Genomic DNA, 16,105 nt, shown 5'->3' with positions numbered 1-16,105 from the left:
CACTTTACAATTTATGCCTCACATTCACCCATTCACTCACACATTCACACACCGAGGGCAGATGCAACCGTGCAAGGTGACGACCAGCTCTTCAGGAGCAGTTAGGGGTTTAGTGTCTTGCTCAAGGACACTTCGACACACTGCCGAGAGGAGCTGGAATCGAACCAGGAATATTCTGATTACCAGACAACCGCTCTACCTTCTGAGCCACTGTCCCCCCCCCCCCCCCCCATCTAATAATGAGTTACACTAGAAAATTTGACATGTACCTTGTACTCTTAACATATGTATATATCATGTAAATTTTTGTGCACACTCCTACCCAGAGCTGTCTCCATGCCTGTGTGTCACCACCTCTGACACACTTCTGACACACCTCTGACACCTCTGACACCTCTGACACCTCTGACACCGCTGACACCTCTGACACCTCTGACACACCTCTGACACACCTCTGACACCTCTGACACACCTCTGACACACCTCTGACACCTCTGACACCTCTGACACCTCTGACACACCTCTAACACCTCTGACACCTCTGACACCTCTGACACCTCTGACACACCTCTGACACACCTCTGACACACCTCTGACACACCTCTGACACACCTCTGACACACCTCTGACACACCTCTGACACACCTCTGACACCTCTGACACCTCTGACACACCTCTGACACACCTCTGACACCTCTGACACACCTCTGACACACCTCTGACACACCTCTGACACACCTCTGACACCTCTAACACACCTCTAACACACCTCTAACACACCTCTGACACCTCTGACACCTCTGACACCTCTGACACACCTCTGACACCTCTGACACCTCTGACACCTCTGACACACCTCTGACACACCTCTGACACCTCTGACACACCTCTGACACCTCTGACACACCTCTGACACCTCTGACACCTCTGACACCTCTGACACACCTCTGACACACCTCTGACACCTCTGACACACCTCTGACACACCTCTGACACACCTCTAACACCTCTAACACCTCTGATACACCTCTGACACCTCTGACACACCTCTGACACACCTCTGACACCTCTGACACCGCTGACACACCTCTGACACACCTCTGACACCTATGACACACCTCTGACACACCTCTAACACCTCTGACACACCTCTAACACCTCTGACACCTCTGACACACCTCTAACACCTCTGACACCTCTGACACACCTCTAACACCTCTGACACCTCTGACACACCTCTGCCCAAGAGAGAAAATCTTTTTACCAATTCTTACCAAGTGGGGACATCCGTGACCTAATTAGTTTGAAAGAAAATGCAGCTATAACGTTGATGGGTGTATACAGAGTCACTAATCACTAATAATAACCATAAATTAAGCTTGTCTGAATATCTATGAGTTATGCAGTGATATAGTTATCAGGAAAGTAAACAGACTATATTTTGTCAAGGTCTCCAACTCTTACTTGTGAAAATGCTTCTATGTTGATATCCATCCTCTCCTATTTGAGAGAGTGATGAGGGTCAGAGAGCCACAGGCCAAGTGCTCTCGCCAGGCTCTCCAGAGGCTTTGCTGAAGACATTGCAGTGAACCCTTCCTGGGTTGCGTGATGACAGCTGATGAAATGGACAGCCTTTGTACTACTTAGGGACAATGATAAAAATACTCCCCCCCCCCCCCCCCCCCCCAATACATTTCCCTCTCCCCTTCTGTCCATCTTGCAATATAAGTTATTTTTAATTGAAACCAGAGATGCACACAGAGCTCTGTGAGTAACAAGTGTGTTGTCGTTATGTCATTATCGACACTTGCTATTATCGACAAGAGGTTAGTGTCATTTTAGAAATGAACTTGGTCAAGTTTTGGATCTAAATTTAACCAACAAAATAATTTGTTGTTATTTTTGAAGTGGATGTACACTTGTGAACAAACAGGATATACGGTACACATACAGTAACACAAATAGGTGCAATGCATGTCAAAGTATGTAGTTTCAATCGTACAATCCTACATAATCCAGTTGATTTATTTAAAAAAATCCTCCCATCTCAATTGTCGCTTCCCTCAGAGAACATTGTCAGTTGTGATTGGAGGATCAAGAAAAGAGGGCGGAGCTTGAGACAGGTAAATTAAGCAGCCCAGGGAAAAGGGACTACTTGATGTGGTATACCACATTGAAAGTTTGTATAAAAATGCTGCAGGGTTTTCTGTGGTTCTGTGGTTTTTCCGTGGGAATATACAGTAAGTCATGTATCATTATCTTGAATTAATATGTGAGATGTAAGGATACCACTTCTTTCATTGCCGACACAGATTCTGTGTCCTAAACTTTATGTTTTGGCCAAAACCAAGTAGGCCTACCGGTCTGATTACTCGAATAACCATTACTTTACATGCATACATGACATGTGGCATGGAAAACATACATGGAGTATGTCATAAAACATATAGGAAAATGGGCATATTCATGAAATATCATAATGAAAATGACCACATTTGTGTAAAAAAAATATTCTAAAACGTTTTTTAGGGCTGTAACAGCATACTACAGTATTCAGTGACATACAATGCATTCATTATAGTACAAGAATCAGCATGGGCCTCAATCCAATAAAAGCTACTACAACAACAGCAGCAACAACAACAACAACAACAACAACAACAACAACAACAACAACAGCAGCAGCAGCAGCAACAACAACAACAACAACAACAACAGTAGCTCAGAGACACATACAGACAAGCTGTTGAATGGTGCAGTGCGGTGTAGTGTGTTGTCTGGACAAAGTGTTCCTGGCTTTTAAGCTCCCTCCCTCCTCTCATTGGCTGGCAGGCTGTGAGGAGAACATGATGTTTTGGTGGAAAATGAATCCTTGGGTAAAGCTGCATGTGGACTTTGGCTGTAGTGCCATTGACTGACCTGGGGGTTGCTTCTGAATGAGCATTGTACTTGTGTGCGCGTGTGTGTGTATGTATGTGTGTGTGTGTGTTTTCAAATGTATCAGTGAGTGTACTTCATATCTTGTGTTTTTGTGTGCATACGTCATATACGTATGTGTGTGTGTGTGTGTGTGTGTGTGTGTGTGTGTGTGTGTGTGTGTGTGTGTGTGTGTGTGTGTGTGTGTGTGTGTGTGTGTGTGTGTGTGTGTGTGTGTGTGTGTGTGTGTGTGTGTGTGTGTGTGTGTGTGTGTGTGTGTGTGTGTGTGTGTGTGTGTGTGTGTGTGTGTGTGTGTGTGTGTGTGTGTGTGTGTGTGTGTGTATGCTCTTGTACAAGGCAGTGATGTTACTAAACCCTTTCTCTGAAGTACAGTACTCTTGAGCTCAGACCAACAAGGCTGAAAATAGTTTCTCTCACACCATTCTCAACTCATGTATCGACGTGCGTCTGTGAGCAAATCAAATCTACTGGCATCCATCATTATATCATACATATATCTGCTTTGTTTTTGTTGACGTGGGAAAAAACTGCTCAATAAAAGATGTACCTTGGTCCTCATTGGAAGCTGTGGACTTTTGAAAAAACCCTAAAATAGAGCCTACTGGACTGCGGTCAGCTGCTCACAGCAGCCCAGATATCTGTGGACACAGGCTTTGCTTAGTGCAGTTTTTGGACAGCGAAAGAGAGCTGAAAAATTTACTGAATCAAGCCTGTCTGGCATGCTCCATTTTTTGCTGTTTATTTGCTTGGCAAAGACCATAAAACCGACCTCACTTTCCATGCTTTTACAGATGCTGTTTCCCCAATTCACCTGGGGCTTGTTTTCAGATCCCATACTTAACCTGCAACCTTAATGTTTGTTTATTATTATTATTAAAACATATTACAATCACAATTCTCATTGTTGATCATTCTAAACCGATTGCGTTTCAAAGTCTGATGTGATGAAGAAATCTATTTCAGGTGCTGATGATGTTGAGATCAGAGGTTCTGTGTAGGATTGTTAGTAACTGTCTAACTGTACATATGGCTGTTTACACTAGTAACTGTTTACCTATAACTGTCTCCACCAGTGACTGTCTAGTTGCATATATATCTGTTCCCACTAGAGGGCGCTCTAGGCGGAACCACCCAGGTACACCACCTTGGGGCAAGTATAAAAGTGAATGTATCCTCCCACTTCCTTCTCTCCCCCATGTCTCTCAGAGAGAGAAGAACTGTAGATCTGCTGCTTTCCATGTGAATAATAAACCACGCCACGTTAAGGCTCAAGATAGAATCCATGACTCTTGACCACATTATTGTCGCCCTATAGCCGAATTCTGTTAACAGGTTATGGGCCCAGATAACGCCGGGGCGAAATAATAAGGGTACTGTAGCAAGCTTAGCTGAAGTATAGGCTAGGTTAGCGCCCGGAGCACCGCGTGGCTAGACGCTAGGCCAACAAGAGCAAAAGCTAAGCATACCACTAACGAAGAGGATGGAAAACAAGAGAAGAGACAAATGGCTGACATTCAATGGAAAAGCGGAGAACTATGAGCTCTGGGAAGAGCGCATGCTGTGCTGCATGCACAGGGCGGGGCTGAAGGAGACGATCCTGGCGGCCCCCACCGGAGAACTGACAGCGGAAGAGCAAGCCCTGGACGACCAGCGGAACGCAAGCGCATACTGCGAGTTAGCGCCGATGCTCGACGACACCAGCCTGGGGCTGATGTTCCGCGACATTAAAGACAGAGGCAGAGAAAGCCTGGCGGTACTGAGAGAGCATTTCATCGGGCGAGGAAGACCCAGAGTCGTGGCCCTCTACATAGCACTAACGGGCCTGAGGAAGGGGACCACCGAAACCGTGACAGAATACGTCAACAGAGCAGAGCAAATCACGACGCCACTGAGGAGTGCCGGAGAAGCACCAAGCGATGGGCTAATGATGGCGATGATAATGAGAGGACTACCGGAGCTGTACAAACCGTTCACACTCCTGGTAACACACGGTTCAACGGACATTACGTTGGGACAGTTCAAGGCTAAGTTAAGGAACTTCGAGGCCTCAGAAGACACCCACCCAGCCGCCGCGGAGGAGGGGGAGAGGGTGCTAAAGGACAACGCCAAGAGAGAGAACCAGGACCACGACGGAACTGGCGTGTTGGCGATGCGGAGATAAAGGCCATCGGAGAAGCAAATGCACAAAGACTGTCTGGTGTAGCTTCTGCAAATCCACGGGGCACACAGACAGAGCGTGCATGAAGAAACACAACCAGAGCGTGCGATACGCGCATGGACAAGATGGCGGCTACGGACGAGACGACGGCCATGAACGAGACGGAGGCCACGGACAAAATGGCAGCTACAGACGAGACGAAGGCCACGGACAAAATGGCGGCTACAGACGAGACGAAGGCCACGGACAAAATGGCGGCGACAGACGAGACGGAGGCCACGGACAAAATGGCGACTATGGACAAGATAACGACTGTGGACGGGGTGACGACAGCGGACACGATGACGGCGACGATCGACGTGAGATGAATCGAGACGACGCCCGGAGAATCGATGGCGGCGACGATTGACGTGAGGCAAGTCGAGACGACGCCCGGAGAATAACGGGACAAGAAGACTGCGCTTTTGGAGCGAGGACGGCGGGCATCGCCGGACCAGCCCAGCTGCAGCGGGCCCAGAGAAGGGGACTGATCGTGGACACGGGTGCGTCGTCCCATGTCATCAACGACAGGAGTCGGTTCAAAAACTTTGACGACACTTTCCACCCGGAGAGGCACTGCATGGAGCTGGCGGACGGTAGACGCATCTACGGATTGGCACAAGAGAGGGAAGACGCACAGGTATGCCTCACGGACAGCAAGGGGTGCCGGCGTATGGTGACGCTAAAGAACGCTCTATACGTACCATCGTTCCCACAAGGACTATTCTCTGTAATAGCTGCTACTGCAAGCGGCGCCAAGGTATTCTTCGATAAAGGTAAACATTTTCTTGTAGAACCTGACGGTACCCGGTTTGACATAAAGATGTACCAGAGAATATTTTATCTGAAAACGGAGTGTAATGACAACGACCAGTGTAATGATAATGATGATGTGTGTAGCGGGACGGCCCGTCACGATATTCAGACATGGCACGAGTTTATGGGTCATTGTAATTACGAGGATTTACTGAAACTGCAAGTAGTGTCAGAGGGCATGCACATTGAAGGGGAGAAGCATAGACCTAACAAAAATTGTGCAATGTGCAAAACGGGGAAGTTTACCCAACCGAGATACAGAAAGCCCACAGACAAAGTAAGGGTACCACTTGCACTAGTTGACATGGACCTAGCAGGCCCAGTAAGCAACAAGTCCATAGGAGGTTTTAGATATGTACAGTCTTTTACAGACGTGTGTACAGGGGCAGTGTTTGTTTACTTTATCAAAGCAAAGAGTGACACACTCCAGGCCACAGAGAAATTCTGGCAGACGTAGCCCCTTATGGTACAGTAAGATGTTTGAGGTCCGACCACAAAACCGAGTTCACAAACAGAGAGTTCCAATCACTGTTGAGAAGGTATAGGATAAGACACGAGACGTCACGTCCATATCCCACACACCAGGGCAGGGTGGCAGAGAGGGAATGGCACACCCTTTTCGAAATGGCAATGTGTAAGCTAGCAAAGAGCCTGTGGCATTATGCGGTGCAAGAAGCCGCTTACACCAGAAACAGGTGCTTTAATAAGCACTCGGGCACCACCCCGTATACAGCGCTGACAGGAAAGAAGTGTAATCTAGCCAGAATGCACCGATTTGGATCAGTGTGTTATGCGTACCTGCAGGACAGGGGAAAACCCAAGTCCAAGGATGTAAAAGGATTTTTCGTAGGACACGACAGAGGAAGCCCTGCTTTCCTAGTTTATCACCCCGGTAACGGGAGAGTGCAGAAACACATGCTAGTCAAGTTTGTCACGAAGACAACCTGTGAGAGTGAGACACAGACAGAGGAGCCAGAGCTGGACTCCAGAGCAAGGTGTGTAGAAACAGAAACACATCACCCCAGTGTACTTAGTACAGTTGTGCAGACAGACAGTCAGCAACCCCCAGAGGGCGATGACGAGGAGCACCTGAGGGTGACGTCAAGTGCCCCAAGCAGTGGGAGGTATCCCCCAAGGGAACACAAACCCCCAGAATATCTGCCAGACTATGCCAGGAAAGGGAGTGACGAGGAGGACAATACACCTACCCCCGTTGAGTACTACTACAGGGTAGTCAGTGGGGTAAACCCGACCTTTAAGGAGGCCACATTGTCCCCCGAAGAGGGCAGACATGCAGTGGGAGGGAAATGGATGTATTCAACCAAATTACCAGAGGGCAGACAGTCAGTGGGAGGGAAATGGTTGTATTCAATCCAGGAGGGTATTGAAGACCACGGTAAATACAAAGTATGGTTCGTAGAAAATTGCTTAAATTCTGAGGGAGGACACTCCAAATGAGTCCTATGTTTGGTTCCACGTTTAAAATACTGAAATTAATCTTATGTTTAGCCCCATGTTTAAGTACAGAGGTGGGTGATTTGCAATGTTTAAATACAAAAGAGGATCTATGTTTAAAATACAGAAGTGGAGGATTTGATCATCGCACCAGACAACAATAGAAAGACCAAGGCAGGTTAAACCATTTATAGGTATGGACTTCGAACAGTCTGTCAAAATTGTGTAAAAATATCCCAGAAGAGATATGTGGAAAAGGTCCTGAGATGTTTTGACTGAAGTAAGAAATGTATAGATAAACTATGGGTAGCTTCATTCTGTTAGACAACCTGTACTCGCCCTGACCTATGTTCTGTAGTGAGTAAGAGTGTCATAGTATTTTTGTTGACCCCACAGAGAACCATTGAACTACGCCAAAAATATGTTTTTCGTTATCCCAGAGGTGCAGCAGACGAACAGCGATGTTTCAGGAAAGATAACAAAGGTTTAAGGATTAAAGCCAGTTCAAGTTCTTTAATAGTTGTCATACAGAAGTACAGAATACTTTCATACAAAATGCTTCTTACTGTTACGCTCCAGAGACTGTGCTAGACAAGATAGTATCAAATAACATAATAACATAATATAGCATGAATTTAGAAGAAGAAAAATGAGGTCACAGTGTTCGGTATAGACATATGTACAATGTTCTGAGTTACCATATAATATACAATACACAATACTATGCAGTGTACTAATGTACAGTACTATCTAGTGCAAAGCAGAAATGGGATGAGGTACAATTTTAGGTACAATTTACAGTAAGGTGTACGAGTTGTAGTGCAATCCTTCATCCATAAATATAAAGTGTGGGGAGTGGGTGCTACAGTGTGTTTGTTTAAAGTGGGTGTGTGCTATAAAGTGTGTGGAGTGGGTGCTACAGTGTGTTTGTTTAAAGTGAGTGTGTGCGTGTGGATGTGTGTGCTATGTGCGTTTGGTGGTTGTTGTTGTGTAGTGTTCATTCATTGTTCGTTTAGCAGCCTGATGGCCTGGGGATAGAAGCTTCTTCTGAGTCTTTCTGTGCTCGCCTTGAGACTCCGGTATCGCTTGCCTGACCGCAGCAGTTCAAAGAGGCAGTTGTTCGGGTGACTGGAGTCTTTAATGATTCTCTTAGCCTTGCCCTTGCAACGCTTGTTGTAAATGTTCTGGAGGGTGGGGAGCCCCCCTCCAATTGTGCGTTCGGCTGAACGTGTCACTCTTTGTAGTCTGCTTCGGTCTTGTGCAGTGCTATTCCCAAACCAGGAGGTGATGTTGCCGGTCAAGATGCTCTCTATTGTACATGAGTAGAAGTTCTTAAGGATCTTCTGGCTGACTTGGAACTTCCTTAGGCGCCTGAGGAAGTAGAGGCGTTGTCGTGCCTTCTTCACAACACTGTCAATGTGTGTGGTCCATGTCAAGTCCTCGGATATGTAGGCTCCGAGGTACTTAAAGCTGTTGACTCTCTCAACCGGTGCCCCGTCGATGCTGAGGGGGCTGTAGTCCTTGACCCCCGACCTCCTGAAGTCCACAATCATCTCCTTTGTTTTGGTGACGTTCAGGGAGAGGCTGTTTTCCTGGCACCATCCCGCCAGGACCTTGACCTCTTCCAGGTAGGCCCTCTCGTCGTTGGCAGAGATCAGGCCCACCACCACTGTGTCGTCAGCAAATTTGATGATTGTATTGCTACTCCGCTGAGCCACACAGTCGTGTGTGTACAGGGAGTAGAGGAGGGGACTCAGAACACAGCCCTGGGGGGCCCCTATGTTGAGGGTGATGGATGAGGAGGTGCAGTTGCCTGCTCTCACCACCTGGGGTCTGCCAGTCAGGAAGTCCAAGACCCACTGGCAGAGGTCATAGCCCAAGCCCAGGTCCCTGAGCTTGGCTATGAGTATGGAGGGGACTATGGTATTGAATGCCGAGCTGTAGTCGATGAATAGCATTCTCACATAGTTCCCCTGCCTCTTGTCCAGGTGTGATGCTGCTGTGTGCAGCACATGGGCTATGGCGTCCTCCGTGGACCTGTTGGGGCGGTATGCAAATTGCAGGGGGTCCATGTTGATGGGGAGGGAGGAGCAGATGTAGCCCTTTACTAGCTTCTCAAAGCACTTCATGGCTATGGAGGTGAGAGCTACAGGGCGGTAGTCGTTGAGGCAAGCAGGCTTGGATTTTTTGGGTACAGGGATAATAGTGGACTTCTTCAGGCAGGTGGGGATGACAGCCTGTTCTAAGGACAGGTTAAATATGTCAGTGAATACTGGGGCCAGTTGGTCGGCACAGACTTTTAGGACGCGGCCGGGGATGCCGTCCGGACCTGCTGCCTTCCTGATATTCACTTTTTTAAAGGTCCGCCTCACCTCATGCTCTGTTACCCTGAACACTGCGCCTCCATCAGCAGCCGACCCCCCCCCCCCCCCCCATTGCCGTGGCTTGTGAGCTGGTGTTGTTATTACCAGCATCAAACCTCGCATAGAAGGTATTGAGGTCATTTGCTAAGGAGATGTCACTGTTCAGTTTGAGGGAGGCGCCTTTGTAGTCTGTCATCGTTTTGAGCCCCTGCCACATAGCTCTAGAGTCAGCTTGTTCAAACTGGAGTTCAATTTTATCCCTGTAGCGCCGTTTGGCCTCTGACACTGTCCTCCTTACGTTGTATCGCGCCACCTTGTGGTCATTCATGTTGCCTGCCACTAGGCCGTCGTTGTATGCTTTGGTGCGCTCTCTCAGAGCTTCACGGACAGATTTGTCTACCCAGGGTTTTTGATTTGGGTAAACTTTCATTTTGGTAGTGGGGATTGTTTCTTCCACCCTAGTACAAACATAGTCCAGCACTGTTTCCGTGTAGACATTAATGTTATCTGTGTCGCGGAACACATTCCAGTCTGTGTAGTGAAACACGGACCGGAGCGTCTCCTCTGACGTCAAATCCCATTTCTGCACCTCTCGCGAGACTACAGGAGTACTTTTAATTCTCTGTTTGTACTTTCAGTGATACTATCAGCCTGTGAAGCTGAGAATATGTTTCTAGCTATGACAATGCAAAATGTGTTTATCTAGAGCAACTGTTCGAAGTAATGAAGATAAGGTTATGAATATATTGCTCAAAATGCAGTAGGTAATTGAAATGTATTCTCTATACTGAATATGGTGTTTTTGAAGAATGGGCGTTCTGTCAAAACCGTTTAAAATGATGGACATTGTGTATATGGAGACTGTTGTTTATGAGGACAACCAGGGGACCGTTGTGATTGCTAGGAACCCAATGTGTCAATATAGATGTAAACATGTCATTATAAATAATATCATCTCATCAGGTATGTCATCAGATAAGAAAGAATGACACCGGTTTACTGTCCAATGGACGACAGAGTAGTAGATACTAGGAGGGAACCTGTTTCAAATTAAAATTGAAGGGATTTGCAAGGGTCATGTTTAATGTGAAGATATTGACTGTCATACCCTATTGATGTTTTTGGGATTATATTATTTCCTTTGTAAAATGTTTTTCCAAGATGTCAGCCAGTGTGCTAGTACAAACCTAAGTGGGAGTGTTGAGATCAGAGGTTCTGTGTAGGATTGTTAGTAACTGTCTTACTGTACATATGGCTGTTTACACTAGTAACTGTTTACCTGCATATATTACTGTCTCCACCAGTGACTGTCTAGTTGCATATATATCTGTTCCCACTAGAGGGCGCTCTAGGCGGAACCACCCAGGTACACCACCTTGGGGCAAGTATAAAAGTGAATGTATCCTCCCACTTCCTTCTCTCCCCCATGTCTCTCAGAGAGAGAAGAACTGTAGATCTGCTGCTTTCCATGTGAATAATAAACCACGCCACGTTAAGGCTCAAGATAGAATCCATGCCTCTTGACCACATTATTGTCGCCCTATAGCCGAATTCTGTTAACAGATGTTCTCAGGTTTTGAGGTAGATTACAGTTACCTGGTACTCCTTGTGTTTATTTGACCACAATGTGTTTATTTGAGGCTGGTGTGCCGTACCCAACTGTGTGTCAACAGTAGAGCATTAGTCCTTGGGCACTGGGCAGGGATTCAAACCCTCATCCCCACTGACTACTAGGTACCACATGTGTCCCATAGCCGGGTCCAGCCGAATGCGTATAAATCAGCTGGCCGCCCTGCACATAAATCTGACCCCTCTGGACGTGGAGGGCTGTTCACAGGCCTCCTCTGGAAGCACTTTGTAGGAACCAGGAGGAAGGAGAGGAAAAGGAGGGGACAACATTTGTTGTCAATTTAGCTCCGCTCTCTGCACTCGGATGAAAGCAGCCCAGTGGATTTATGGCACCCCGGACCAGGCAGACATGTGCTGGTGGAATGTGTGTCTCACAAGGACATGAATACCATGGAGACGTTCACAGGCAAAGGCTTCCTATTTCACATATCAATGCAAGTTGTGCATTGAGTCTGGCTCTGTGATATGGGGCAGTGGGTTTTATTTGCACTCTGTCCTGAGTGACCCCCCCACAGACAGACAGACAGACATTCAGACAGACAGACAGACAGACATACAGACAGACAGACAGACAGACAGACAGACAGACAGACAGACAGACAGACAGACAGACAGACAGACAGACAGACACGCAGACACAGACACAGACACACACACACACACACACACACACACACACACACACACACACACACACACACACACACACACACACACACACACACACACACACACACACACACACACACACACACATACGTATATGACGTATGCACACAAAAACACAAGATATGAAGTACACTCACTGATACATTTGAAAACACACACACACACATACATACACACACACGCGCACACAAGAACAATGCTCATTCAGAAGCAACCCCCAGGTCAGTCAATGGCACTACAGCCAAAGTCCACATGCAGCTTTACCCAAGGATTCATTTTCCACCAAAACATTGATTGATTGATTGATTGATTGATTGAAACGTTTATTAACAGATTGCAGAATGGGTACAGTACAGTACAGCTCAATACATACAATTGTTAAGAGGATGCAGACCTGAGAAAGACTTTCGTCTTGTTTCCATCAGGGTCCCCCATTTTCAATTCATCATATTCTCCTCACAGCCTGCCAGCCAATGAGAGGAGGGAGGGAGCTTAAAAGCCAGGAACACTTTGTCCAGACAACACACTACACCGCACTGCACCATTCAACAGCTTGTCTGTATGTGTCTCTGAGCTACTGTTGTTGTTGTTGTTGTTGTTGTTGTTGTTGCTGCTGATGGAAAAAGACACCTCCACCATATGTTCCTGTCACTGGGACCACTGGGCCAAAGTAGGGCATGGCTGATTCCATCTGAATCTAAAAAGAATAAATCATGATTGGTCAGTTTCTATTTTTGTTCTGACCCCAGCAGGGGCGGATTTAGGATTGTAGGAGATCCGGGGCTTAGATGAGGTACTCAATAAACTGAGCGCCCTCCAACCTAACAAGGCCACTGGCCATGACAACATCCCCTCCAAATTCCTCAGAGACTCAGCAGCCGCCATCACCCCAATCATCACACACATAATAAACCTCTCCATAAAACAGGGACACGTCCCCAAGGACTTCAAAATTGCGAGGGTGACCCCTCTGCACAAAAAGGGCAGCAAATTAGACCCAGGCAACTACCGCCCTGTTTCTATTCTCACCTCCATCTCGAAAGTCATGGAAAAAATAGTCTACGAACAGGTCGAAAAGTACCTAGCGGAAAAAAATCTAATCTACGAATTCCAATCTGGCTTCAGAACATCCCACTCCACTGACACATGCCTTCTCTATTTGAATGACCACATCAAACAAGAGGTGGACGCAGGCAAATACTGCGGCATGGTCATGCTGGACCTACAAAAGGCCTTTGACACGGTCAATCACTCCATTCTGATTGACAAGCTAAAAGCAATTGGTTTTGATAGTCTATCAGTGAGCTGGATGCAATCCTACCTTGAGGGGAGGGAACAGATGGTGGAGGTAAACGGTACCCTATCCCCCCCCCTCACAGTGAGCTGTGGTGTTCCACAAGGAAGCATACTAGGACCGCTACTGTTCCTAATTTATGCAAATGACATGTTGTCAGCTTGTGACTGCAACTTGTTCCTGTTTGCGGACGACTCAGCCCTGCTGGTCTCTGACAAGAACAAGTTACAGGTTGAAAAAACCCTCAGCTCGGAACTAGGCAGAATCTGCATATGGCTCGCTGATAACAAACTATCATTACACATGGGCAAAACAGAGTCCATTCTCTTCGGTTCAAATAACAAACTCAGCAAGACCGACGGCTTCTCAGTTACAGTGGGTGACAATATTGTCACAAGGAAAGATGAAATTACCTACCTGGGTTCCATCCTAGAGGCTAATCTCTCCTGTGACAAAATGGCATCCAATGTAATAAAAAAAGTCAACCAACGAACTCGATTCTTGTACCGGATCTCCTCTCTGGTAAACAAGAATACCCTGAAGACTCTGGTAGGAGCACTCATTCAGGGGTACTACGACTATGCTTGCACCTCATGGTACCAAAGCACCTCAAAGGCGCTAAAAACAAAATTACAAACATCTCAAAACAAACTGGTCAGACTACTGCTTGACCTTACTCCTAGAACCCACCTCACCCCTGCCCACTTTGACAACCTAGGATGGCTTAGAGTAGACGACAGAGTACAGCAACTTGCAATGGGCCTGGTCTACAAGATACACTACACGACCAAGGTACCCATGTACATGTCAAAATACTTCCCAAAGGTCAGTGAATACCACGATCACAACACCAGAGGGAGCTCCACAAATCATGTTAAACCCAGATTCGGCTCAAATAAGGGACTAAACACGTTTCGCAATTATGCCACATCAATGTGGAACGCCCTACGGCCTACCCAAAGCTGTAAAGGAATGTGGATCACTACCCACTTTCAAAACCTCTCTCAAGGGACACCTACGGGAGACTGCAATTCAACACTGGCCCCTGTAAATATCCTAACCCAACCCCCTCCAATGTACAGTCATTTACCTAGTATGGTTTTGTCAATAGTCCAATGTACAATTTTGTTTGTTTGTACAGTGTCTCCTCCCCCCCCCCCCCCCCCCCTCAATGTACAGTTTTACTTGTTTATACAGTGTGCCCCCCCCCCCCCCCCCCAACCACCTCCAATGTAAATTACCCAGTATGGTTGTCAATATCCCAATGTACCCAACCCCCCCCACCCAACCTCCTCCAATGTACAGTTTCTACGTCAAATGTATATACTCCCTTTTCTTGACTCCTTCTGTATCACAAACAGTACTGTATTTGCAAATCTGGTATGTCATAAATGTATAGATGTAGCAGTACTGACTATCTGTATGTCATGTATGTCATATATGTCCTGATGAATTGAAAATGGGGGACCCTGATGTAAACAAGACGAAAGTCTTTCTCTGGTCTGCATCCCCTTAACAATTGTCTGTATTGAGCTGTACTGTATTGTACCCATTCTGCAATCTGTTAATAAAGTTTTCAATCAATCAATCAATCAATCAGCCCAGATGGGCCCCCCTTTTTCTTTTTTTTTTTTTTTTTTTTGGCAGGCAATGGGTGGTTTGGAGGGGCTCAGGCACGACCCCCTCCACGACAGATTTTTTTGGAATTTAATGAACCTGTACGTGCAATTTCCTGCAATATAGAGCCTTCAATCTTGACCAATAAAGCTGCTCTTTTCACTATAAAACTCAGTTAACCATAACGTAGTTATGGTTAGATTTATATATTGGGGGGGGGGGGGGTATATCATATTTTCCATATAATCAAAAAGTGGTGGAGCAAGATTATACCTTTGCTCCCCCAAGTTCAATAGTGGGAGAGCAGAGATGCTCCGAATGCTCTTATGGCCAGGCGTCTATGATTCACTGATACAAAGTAAAATAGTGCAGTGCAATAAAATAGTTAGTAAAATAGAATAAAATAATGCAATAGTGCATTGCAATAAAATAGTTATCATCGTATTTAATCGGGAGGCCGGTAAGGAGTGCATTACAGTAGTCGAGTTGGCTTGAGATAAAGGCATGGATCTGGTTTTCAGCGTCCTTTTGATTTATAAATGGCCGTACTTTAGCTATGTTTCTAAGGTGGAAGAATTAAGTTTTTGTCAACTTGTTGATTGTGATTTAAAGCTTAGGTCTGAGTCTACCATAACACCAAGACTTAACTCACTCAAATACAGTTAGCAGCTGGATAGACCACAGATGGAAATTAGCTTCTGCTAAATCTGGTGCAAACATATTTTCATGTAACAATGATGAATTGTTTTTTTTTTTAAATAGATTCGGGGCTTTTCAGAATACATCCGGGGCTTGAGCCCAGGTAGCCACCCCCTAGCTTCGCCCCTGGACCCCAGTACAGATCGTTTTAATGTTGGAATACAGAAAGTAGTGAATGGCAGTGAATATTGTATTTTTTGGACATGCTTATGGTTTCGGAGCAAATCGCCAAGTGCCTCGTAAAGAATCATGATAATGATAATGATAATTATGATAATAATGATGATAATGACAATAATAATAATACAACAACAATAATACAAATAATAATATTAATCATAATAATATGACATTATTGCTTGATTCATCTCTGCCTGCAGCCTACCCCTACCTCTGTCCACTTGTGTAGAAACTGTGATCACAGCCTCA

This window comes from Notolepis coatsorum, assembly GCF_963971535.1.
Source record: "Notolepis coatsorum genome assembly, chromosome: 6".
Classification (NCBI taxonomy): Eukaryota; Metazoa; Chordata; class Actinopteri; order Aulopiformes; family Paralepididae; genus Notolepis; species Notolepis coatsorum.
The sequence above is the reverse complement of the archived record's forward strand: the minus strand, read 5'-3'. Positions refer to the sequence as shown.